This window comes from Strigops habroptila, chromosome W (genome assembly GCF_004027225.2).
Source record: "Strigops habroptila isolate Jane chromosome W, bStrHab1.2.pri, whole genome shotgun sequence".
Classification (NCBI taxonomy): Eukaryota; Metazoa; Chordata; class Aves; order Psittaciformes; family Psittacidae; genus Strigops; species Strigops habroptila.
This window is the reverse complement of record NC_044301.2, coordinates 4,252,796-4,263,099: the sequence shown is the minus strand read 5'-3', so window position 1 is coordinate 4,263,099 and position 10,304 is coordinate 4,252,796.

The following is a 10,304-nucleotide window of genomic DNA, read 5'->3' as shown; positions in this document are numbered from 1 at the left end:
ATTGTGAAATCTCAGTAGGATAAATTGCGGGCGCGTTGTGACGGTCTTGGGAACCAGATTTGGGTGGGTACCCCTGGTTCCCGGGGCCTCGAAATAAAGCACCACATATAACCTCCTTAGAGTGGTTATGTGTTCTTCTCTCGGCTAATAAAGGGAGTAAGGAAGGGAGGAAGGAATGGAGAAAGGAATGGAGGAAAGAATGGAGGAAAAAAGGACGGAAGTCAGGAAGGAAGGAAGGGAGAAAGGGAGGAAGGGATGAAGGAAGGAAGGGAGGGAGGAAGGAAGGAAGGAAGGAAGGAATGGAGGAAGGAATGGAAGAATGAAGTAAGGAATGGAGGAAGGAAGGAAGGCAGGAAGGAAGGGAGGAAGGAAGGAAGGGAGGGAGGGAGGAAGGAAGGAAGGGAGGGAAAGGAAGGAAGGGAGGGAAAGGAAATGAGACTGGGATGGAGGAAGGAAAAAAGGGAAAGGAAAGGACACGAAGATGAAGGAAGGAAGGAAGGAAGGAAGGAAGGAAGGAAGGAAGGAAGGAAGGAAGGAAGGAAGGAAGGAAGGAAGGAAGGAAGGAAGGAAGGAAGGAAGGAAGGAAGGAAGGAAGGAAGGATAGAGGAAGGAAGGAAGGAAGGAAGGAAGGAAGGAAGGAAGGAAGGAAGGAAGGAAGGAAGGAAGGAAGGAAGGAAGGAAGGAAGGGATAGAGGGAGGAAGGAAGGAAGGAGGGAGGTAGGAATGAAGGGAGGGAAGTAAACCCATCTGGGCTGCTGCATTGTGGCAAGATATCGCTGTTCGGGTGCAGAACCTGGTGGTGAAGGTATGCCACATAGATGCTCATATACCCAAGAGTCAGGCCACTGAGGAACTCCAGAACAACCAGCAAGTGGATAAAGCTGCTAAGATTGAAGTCGCTCAGATGGACTTAGGTTGGCAACATGAGGGTGAATTATTTTTAGTCCGCTGGGCCCATGGCACCTCAGGCCATCAAGGCAGAGATGCAACATATAGATGGGCTTGTGATCGAGGGGTGGACTTAACAATGGACATTATTGCCCAGGTTATTCACAAATGTGAAACATGTGCTGCAATCAAGCAAGCCAAGAGGTTAAAGCCTCTCTGGTATGGAGGACGATGGCTGAAGTACACATATGGGGAGGCCTGGCAGATTGACTATATCACACTCCCACCAACCTGCCAAGGCAAGCGCTATGTGCTTACCATGGTGGAAGCAACCACCGGATGGCTGGAAACATATGCTGTGCCCCACGCCACTGCCAAGAACGATATCCTGGGCCTTGAGAAACAAGTCTTGTGGCGACACGGCACCCCAGAGAGATTTCGTTCAGACAATGGGACTCATTTCCGGAACAACCTTATAGACACTTGGGCCAAAGAGCATGGCATTGAGTCGGTATATCACATCCCCTACCATGCAACAGCCTCTGGGAAAATCGAATGGTACAATGGGCTGTTAAAAACTACACTGAGAGCAATGGGTGGTGGGACTTTCAAACACTGGGATCCAGCCCATTCAGTGCCAATCACTTCTGAAGCAGCTCAAACCCCTTCATAGGCTGCCAGTATCTCTTTTTCGGTTGGAGTATAGCTGGCCTCGGTTCCTTTTTGTCCCCAAATCCAAAAGCCGAGGGGTCAACCTCGAGTCTCCCCTGGAGCTTTCTGCCAGAGGCTGCAGGTAGGACCATTCTCCCCGGCTGCAGTATAGAGCGCATTTTTCACATCTTGCCCATTCTGGGCTGGTCCAAGGGCTACTGCATGAACTATTTCTCGTTTAATTTGTTCCAAGGCTTGTTGTTGCTCAGGGCCCCATTTGAAATCATTCTCCTTCAAGGTCATGTGATAGAGAGGGCTTACAATCAGACTGTAATTTGGGATGTGCATTCTCCAGAATCCCACCACACCTAAGAAACCTTGTGTTTCTTTCTTATTAGTTGGTGGAGACATTGCTGTTATCTTGTTGATCACATCTGTGGGGATCTGAGAATGTCCATCTTGCCATTTTGTTCCCCAAAATTGAATCTCCTGTGCAGGTCCCTTGACCTTACTCTGTTTAATGGCAAATGCCATGGTGACATATAACATTGTTCTTGTAGGGATACCTTTCCTTCACAGCTGCCAAAAGCTGCTTCCAGAGGCTGAGGGCTTGTTTCTCTTTTGCAATCACTTTGCCAATTGCCCCTTCCTTAGCAAGTGTTCCCAGCTGCTTGGCTTCCCTACCTTCTAGTTCATGACTGTCAGCCCCATTGTCCCAGCATCGGAGCAACCAGGTGATGGTGTGCTCACCTGGAAGACGGCTGAAATCTTTTTGAATATTCCCCAGATCAGTCAAGGTCAGGGTTTGAGAAGTTACATCTTCCTATTACTCTGCTTCCTTTTCTAATTCCTTCCTTTCAGATGTCTCCCCCTGTAGTTCGTGCACTGAGTCTTCATCTTCATTCTCTGCATGAGGTTTTTTTTGTGGCTTTCGTTTGCTTTTCCTCTTTCTCATAGTGGCAACTGATACTGGCATGGATTGGTCCTTTGGTTTAGCTGTAGTGTCTGTTACTGTGGTTGGAGTGTCTGCATTGCCTGTTGTTGGGGTTTGAGTAGGTGCTGTGCTTGTCGCTGGAGTTGGTGTAGCTGCTGTGCTTGGGAGTTCGAGTACCTGCATTGTCTGTTGCTGTCAGGGTTTGAGTGGCTGCTGTGCTTGGTAGTTCGAGCACCTGCATTGTCTGTTGCTTTGTCATCAGTTCCAGAGACATCTTTTTCCTGCTCCTTACACAACAGGGCTCTGTAGGCATAGGCCAAGCCCCAGCACACTGTGGTGAGTTGTCCCTCTCTGGTATTGCCAGGATGACAGCACACCTTGTCTAAGTGTTCTGCTATTTTTTCTGGATTTCGCATTTGTTCAGGATTGAAGTTCCAAAGCACTGGAGGGGCCCACTGTCCTAGAAGCTTGCCCATAGAATCTCACACACCCTGCCACTCCTTACTGTACAGCCTTGGGGAAGATCTCTTGGTGGTATTCTTAAATAGTCGTTTAACCTTAGACAAGAACAGAGCCCGATCCTGCTTAGCTTCTCAGATCAGATGAAATAGGGTGTTTTCAAAGCGGTATGGCTGTAGGCAAAATAGAGTATATTCAGCAACATGCTGTTTCTCAGCAAAAGGAGCAAGCAGGTTTCAAGGGCATTGGAAGGATATTCAAGATCTTTAACATTCCCTGAATCTACTGTAAATAGCCTGGTGGGGGAGCGGAGGGTGTGAGGGAATGTCTCCTTCACAGGTTGACCCTCTGAGGGAAGGAAAAAAAAAAAGATGTGCAATTTTTAAAAATTCCCATAATATGCCTCCCAAAGTATACAGGTGATGACCACACTGAGAATGCATACCAGATCAGTTTCATGATCACTGATTCTATTGTATTACAAGTCATTACCGTAAAATACAGCAAAACGAGAACCTTAGCCTAGGCCCCAAAGCCAATAAACACTAAAACAGCAAATACTGGCTGCAAGTGAGATGTGACATTCTGAAGCTCTGAGAACAAGCACAACAACTCTGAGATCAAATAAATCAACACTGTGATGAGTGACTGTTAATCTGAAATAAGGAATGCTTATGACAAAAGCAATTAGACACACTCTGGTCTGATCCGTCATTATCTCAACCCTTCGAGCCCCACTTTGGGCGCCACAAAGAACTGTCCTGGTTTAAGCCCAGCCAGTAACTCAGAACCACGCAGCCGCTCGCTCACTCCTCCGCTTCATCACCACCACGCCCCCACTCCCAGAGGGATGGGGAGGAGAAACGAAAGAATGTAAATCCCATGGATTGAGATAAGAACAGTCCAATAACTAAGGTACCATACAAAACTACTACTACTACTGCTAATAATAATGATGATAAGGGAAATAACAAGGGGAAAGAATATAAAACTAAAAGGAGAAAGTAAAAAAAGAAAACAATAAACACAAGTGATACACAATACAATTGCTCACAACCCACCGACCGATACCAAGCCAATTGCGACCACAACAGTGCACAGGTGGTAAAATCGCACCAACCTAGACTCCCTGATTCCCATCCATAAGCTGATCCATTGAGACAAGGAAGTACAAAATGAAATATAATCCTTTGCAAACAAGAAAATTCAGTTTTAAGTAACTTTAAGCTTGGTGGCTTTGTACATAACAACAAAACTTTCCAAACCTAAAAAGCCCAACCGAAAGAACATAATGAGGATCCTTGTATAAGATAAATCATTGTAGCTGACATAGTTTTAGAACCTTATGACCTTCACACAAAATTTATTGTAAGCAAAATAAGGACTGTAGATAAAGAGTGTCTGAAACTCGCAGATGTCCGGGATGTGCTGTAGCTAAGTTAACTGATAAGTAGAAGGACAAGAAGAAATCGCTCACTTATGTCAGCAGTCTTACCAAACTAATTAAACTGGCGTAAGCACTTATCTACTGTGCAGACCTCAAAGACTACCAGAACAAGAATTCAAGGAAAAGATAAGGTGATGAAGAAGAAGATGATGAAGAAAGGACCACCAAAGGTCCCAAAGACCACTACCATAATAAAGTGTGCATGCGGGAAGAATGTTCGAGGAATGTGATGTCATGTATAAACAACTTCATGAATATGTATACAATATAATGAATATGTATGACTAACGACAATATAATCATGGTTTGATTGATGCTCTGACAGAACATGCTAGGAGGAGCTATCCTCCGTGTTCTCTGGCGCCGCAATAAAGAATACCTGCTTGTCAACTTAAAACTTTGTTGGCGAGTTCTTAACGAGTTCTACAAATCATCCATAGACTGGAGAGCCAAGGAGTGATCAGCAGGACCTGCTCACCCTTTAATAGCCCCATAAGGCCAGTGCAAAAGTCTAACGGAGAGTGGAGACTGACAGTAGAGTATCATGGCCTGAATGAGGTCACACCACCATTGAGTGCTGCCATACCAGACATGCTAGAATTTCAACACGAACTGGAGTCAAAGGCAGCCAAGTGGGATGCCACAATTGATATTGCCAATGCATTTTTCTCAATCCTGTTGGCAACAGAGTGCAGGCCACAGTTCGCTTTTACTTGGAGGGGTGTCCAGTACACTTGGAACCGACTGCCCCAGGGGTGGAAACACAGCCCTACCATCTGCCATGGACTGATCCAGACTGCACTGGAACAGGGGCAAGTTCCAGAACACCTGCAATACATTGATGACATTATCATGTGGGGCGATACAGCGGAAGAAGTTTTTGAGAAAGCAAAGAAAATAATCCAAATCCTGCTTAAAAGTACTGCTGTGCTTAGATTCAGAGGGTTTTTTTATGGAAACAGCATTTTCCATAGCAACTTCTTCACTTCACAGCATTTCTTAATATCGGAAAGTCATGAATTATATTAATTTTGATTTAGGGAAGTTTAAATAAAATGGAGAAGATAAAAAGTTTAAATACATATTACGGTTTCGCTCATCTATATATTCACCTTTATGGAAGCTGACAGGAGAGTAGAGTTCTCACTTATTAACATTGCTTACAGAGAAGACATGGAACATTTAGAGCTGACAGTTACTGGCATCTGGTCTTGACAGGTAACTCAGTTGCACAAAAATAAAAATCAGGTTTTGCACAGGTTGGAAACATTGTGAAAATTCAAAGGCTGTCGCATATGCATCACTTGTTACTTTTACACCCTAAAGAGCCCATCTTTGCATGTTTCCTCTAATTGCACAGAGGTACTGTTTTGATAAACATCACTATTTGCTACCTAAGTATTTATCATACTCCTATCAGATTCTGGCACAAGATTTGTAGATTTATTCCTAGAAGTCCCCAAAGAATCTTCTAGATCAGTGCTCTCCAAACTTTTTTGATTGTACATCTTGATCAGTAAAAACTTTTCAAGCACACACTTCCAATATATGTAATTTACTTATTTATAAATAATTTACATGTAGTACTATACTAATATATTATGTACATTATAAAGCATATAGAAAAATAGAAATTGAAAAGGATGATATAAAGTTGAAATAAATAATATACTTATTTTTTATTTAACTTATTAATGATAAAAAAGCCTTTGCTCTCGGTAAAAACTATATTATTAATTTTTCTTTTAGTGAGAGTTATGAGAATGAATATGCTTCATTATGTTTTTAAATCTTGGTTTAACTCTTTGTGAAACAGTGTCCTGGGTTCAGCTATAGCAGTCATTTTTCTCCATCTTAGTAGCTGGTGCAGTGCTGTGTTTTTTAACTTTCAGCCTGGGAACAACGCTGATAACACTGATGTTTTTAGTTGTTGCTAAGTAATGTTTATTCCAACCAAGGACTTTCTCAGTCTCATGCTTTGCCAGGGAGGAGGGGAAGCCGGGAGGAAGCAGAGACAGGACACCTGACCCAAACTAGCCAAAGGGGTATTCCATACCACAGCACGTCATGCCCAGTATATAAACTGGGGGGAGTTACCCGGAAGGCCCAGATCACTGCTCGGGTCGGGCTCGGTGTCGGTCGGCGGGTGGTGAGCAATTGTATCCTCTCCCCTTGTTATTTCACTAATCATTATTATCATTGGTGGTAGCAGTAGTGGTTTTGTATTATACCTTAGTTGTGGGACTGCTCTTATCTCAACCCGTGGGAGTTACATTCTTTCGTTTCTCCTCCCCATCCCTCCGGGAGCGGGGGGAGGAAGGGGGGGGAGTGAGCGAGCGGCTGTGTGGTTCTGAGTTACCGGCTGGGCTCAAACCACGACAGTTCTTTTTGGCGCCCAACGTGGGGCACGAAAGGTTGAGATAACGACAGATCTCACCAGAGTGTGTTTAATCATATTTGTGATAAGCATTCATTGTTACTACTCGTCACAATGGTGATTATTTGGCTCTCAGACTTGTTGCGCTTGATCTCAGAGTTTCAGCATGTTGTACCTTACTTACAGCCACTATTTGCTGTTTTAGCGTTTATCGGCTGGGGGGCCTGGGCTAAGGTTCTTGTTTCACTGTACTTCATGGTAATGACTTGTAATACAATAGACTCATTGATCATGAAACTGGTCTGGTTTGTGCTTCCAGCGTGGCCATCACCACTATACATTGGGAGGTATATAATGAAATATTTTAGCAATTGCATATCTTTTTTTTTCTCCTCGGGGGGTAAACTTACGAAGGAAGCATTCTCTTTCACCCCCCGTTCCCCCACCAGCCTATTTGCAACAGCAGTTGAGAGTTCTGAAGGTTTTAGATGGCCTTTGAATACCCTTGAAACCTGCCTGCTGATTGTGCTGGGGATCAGCATGTTGGCAAACATACGGAGTGTGTTTTACCCACGGCCATCCCGTCATAGGAACATCCTATTTCGTTTAATCTCAAAAGTTCAGCAGTATCAGGTTCGAATCTGGTCTAGGATTAGACGACAATATAGGAGGACCACCAAGAGATTTTCCCTGAGGCTGGACAGTCATGAGTGGCAGGCTGTGTGGGATAGTATGGGCAAGTATCTAGGCCAGTGGGCCCCTCCAGTGCTTTGGAACTTCACCACTGAACAAGTGCAACATCCGGAAAAACTAGTAAAACACTTAAACGAGGTGTGCTGTCATCCTGGTTATACCAGAGAGGGACAAATCATGGCAACGTGCTGGGGCTTGGCCTACACCTACAGAGCCCTGCTCAACACTATCCAGCACCTTCAAAGGGAAAAAAATGTCTCTGGATCTGATGGCAAAGCAACAGACAACGCAGCTATGCCAACTACAAGCACAGCAGCTACTCAGACCCTGACCACAACAGACAGCACAGTGTCCTGGGTTCAGCTATAGCAGTCATTTTTCTCCTGCTTAGTAGCTGATGCAGTGCTGTGTTTTTTAACTTTCAGCCTGGGAACAACGCTGATAACACCGATGTTTTTAGTTGTTGCTAAGTAATGTTTATTCCAACCAAGGACTTTCTCAGTCTCATGCTTTGCCAGGGAGGAGGGGAAGCCGGGAGGAAGCAGAGACAGGACACCTGACCCAAACTAGCCAAAGGGTTATTCCATACCACAGCACGTCATGTCCAGTATATAAACCGGGGGGAGTTACCCGGAAGGCCCAGATCACTGCTCGGGTCGGGCTGGGTATCGGTCGGCGGGTGGTGAGCAATTGTATCCTCTCCACTTGTTATTTCACTAATCGTTATTATCATTGGTGGTAGCAGTAGTGGTTTTGTATTATACCTTAGTTGCGGGACTGCTCTTATTTCAACCCGTGGGAGTTACATTCTTCCCATTCTCCTCCCCATCCCTCCGGGAGCGGGGGGAGGAAGAAGGGGGGGGGAGTGAGCAAGCGGCTGTGTGGTTCTGAGTTACCGGCTGGGCTCAAACCACGACACACAGCTACTCCAACTCCAAGTACAGCAGCTACATCAACCCCAGTGACAAGCACAACAGCTACTCAAGCTCTGACCACAACAGACAATGCAGCTGTTGGTCTTACTCAACACCCAAGCACAACAGCTGCACCAACCCCAGCAATAGACATTGCAACCACTCCAATCCTAGTGGCAGACACTGCAGCCACTCCAACCACAGTGACAAACACTGCAGCTAAACCAAATGGCCAGTTTGTGACAATGTCTGTTGCCCCTGTAAGCAAAAGCAGACGAGAGGCACAAAGAGCAACCCGCGAAGCGAAGAAAGATGAAGACCCAATGCCATTACTACATGCAACAGCATCTGAACAAGAGTTACTACTACGTGGGTCAGAGGAAGAGGAAGAAGAAGAAGAGGTCACTTCTCGACCCCAGACCTCAAACGAACTGCGGAATATATGAAAAGATTTCACCCGTCTTCCAGGGGAGCACATTGTCACCTGGTTGCTCTGATGCTGGGACAATGGGGCCGACGGTCACGAACTAGAAGGTAGGGAAGCCAAGCAGCTGGGATCACTTGCTAGGGAAGGAGGAATTGACAAAGCGACTGCAAGAGAGAAGCGAGCCCTCAGTCTTTGGAGGTGGCTCCTGGCAGCTGTGAAGGAAAGGTTTCCCTACAAAGACGATATTACGAGTCGCTCAGCCAACTGGACCACGATAGAGAAAGGCATCCAGTCCCTGAGGGAATCAGCCATTCTAGAGATGATCTATCGTAGGCCGGATGCCAGGAACACATCCGTAGATCCAGATGAAGTCGAATGTACACGACCCATGTGGCGGAAACTTACACGGAGTGCGCCATCATCATATGCCCACACATTGGCATCAATGACGTGGAATGACAGAATATCACCAACAGTGGATGACCTGATTCGTCAACTCGGAGAGTTCGAAGACAATCTCACCCCTTCCATCATTTCAGCTGTGGAAAAACTGTCCCAGGAGTTCAAACAATTGAGAGACGATTTATCCGATCTATCCAGCTCCCCACGCATACCAACCCATGTCTCAGCTATTAACAGAAGGCGCCCTACTGCTCGAGAAAGAAAATATAGGAGGTACACGCCACGGGCCACCCTATGGTTTTACCTGCGGGATCCCGGAGAAGACATGAGAAAGTGGGATGGAAAACCTACTTCAGCTCTGGAGCAACGGATGCATGAACTGAAGAGGAGAACAATGGTCAAGGATGATCCTCCCAGGAAAGCTGCTGCTCCAGTCTCTGGTGAGCAGTTTCTCAGATGGAGTGAAAGAGCTGATTTTACTCCAGCTCCTGTGATAAGGAATACTAATCCTTTTCTACAAGACAGAAGTGGAGAATTTTATGATCACTATTAGAGGGGCCCTGCCTCCAGCCAGGTGGAGGAGAGGGATAATCGGGTTTACTGGACTGTGTGGATCAGATGGCCTGGCATATCAGTCCCACAGAAGTATAAGGCTCTAGTAGATACCGGTGCACAGTGTACTCTGATGCCATCAAGGTATCAAGGGGTGAAACCCATTTATATTTCTGGAGTGACAGGAGGATCTCAAGCGTTAACTATACTGGAAGCTGAAATCAGCCTGACTGGGAGGAAGTGGCAAAAGCACCCCATTGTAACTGGTCCAGGGGCTCCATGCATCCTTGGCATAGACTATCTCAGGAGAGGGTACTTCAAAGACCCAAAAGGGTATAGATGGGCTTTTGGTATTGCTGCCTTGGAGACAGAGGAAATTAAGCAGCTGTCCACCTTGCCCAGTCTCTCAGAGGATCCTTCTGTTGTGGGGTTGCTGAAGGTCGAAGAACAACAAGTGCCAATCGTAACCACAACAGTGCACCGGCGGCAATATCGCACCAACCGAGACTCCTTGATTCCCATCCATAAGCTGATCCGTAGACTGGAGAGCCAAGGAGTGA